Here is a 1,398-nt window from a genome sequence, read left to right as displayed (position 1 = left end):
GCTCTAACTGTTGGAGCAATCCCAATGGTCTGTGTGACCATGTGTTTTGGTGGTTGGGCAAAAGGTTTAAGTTAGGTACACCCTTGTATTTAATATTTGTATGTGAGTGTTCAGGTTTACAGGATACACATATAACTTAGCTTGATGGCTTCAGGTCCGGTAAAGGATGAAGCATCCGAGAGACCGTAGACAAGGCAGCAAGGACAAGGGTCGAGTTAAACGACTTCGAGGCATACACGAAGGATGACATTAGGGAAGAGCCGTGGGCTTGGATGCATCCGAGGGATGAGAGCCAAAGGAAGTAGGCTTGAAAGCAAGAGATCAAGGCTGCAAAGAAGAGTCAAGTGAGTCATAAGGGTGAGGGTTCCAGTGCTTAGAGATTGTACTCAGGTATCAATCGACTGGTGGTTTCTTCAGTCGACTGGGAGCGAATAGAATGTTTTTGTTCACTCAGCCAGTGTGGATCAGTCGACTGGTTCTTTCACCAATCGACTGGTATCGAGCCGTTGATTTGTAACGGTCGAATATCCATAGAGGGCAGTCGACTGGTAGGTAGGGTTTTCCAAACCGTGACTTATATAACCAAGACTTTGAAGCTTGGTTAAGGTTGATGAAATAGAGGTGGTTAACCCCTATTAGTAGTCTACCTTGAAGCTGTGATTGGTGTACGGTGTATTGATCAAGTTTGTGCAAGGTTTACTCCACCAAGAAGGAGTTCGTGCTAGTCGGAGTTCCGGGGCTTGATCCACCGAAGAATTATAGGGATCGTCCACCTTACGAATAACCGTGAAATAAGAATAAGTTATCTCTGAATCACGTTAAACGGACATATTAGCGGTTTACTTGTCTTTAACTTTCTTGTTTATTTTTCTTTATATTTCCGCTATGCAAGCTAATCATTGTAGGAAGCTATCGATTTAAAGGCACTGACTATTCAACCCCTCTTTTGTCGACCATATAAGATCCCCAACAAAAACTTCTTCACATATAAGCTCAAAGATAAGGGTGAGTGAAAGTTAACTTAAACTAAATGTATTACGTAAAATATTCTGTGGCAAAGAGTTTGAAAGGCAAACTCAGAACTTATTGCAAAGGACTTCTTCGCATATAAACTCAGAGATAAGGGTGAGTGGAAATTCACTTAAACTAAATTAATCGACTAAATAGATAAATTTAAAAGTTCGATTTGATTGTTTTAAAAATTCTATTTTTTTAAAATATTAATTAATCCAGTTTAGTTTTAATTTTAAAATTTTTAATTCTATTAAAAATAAGTCAAACATTAAATCTCTAAATCTGAGAAATACCTAAGTCTAAGTTAACTAAGTAGAAATTTAAAATAGGATATAAATGTATAATTGTTAATAAGTTTGAATAATTCGATTGAAAATTGATTAA

Source organism: Zingiber officinale, chromosome 5A, assembly GCF_018446385.1.
Source record: "Zingiber officinale cultivar Zhangliang chromosome 5A, Zo_v1.1, whole genome shotgun sequence".
Taxonomy (NCBI): Eukaryota; Viridiplantae; Streptophyta; class Magnoliopsida; order Zingiberales; family Zingiberaceae; genus Zingiber; species Zingiber officinale.
Note: the sequence above shows the minus strand (reverse complement) of the source record.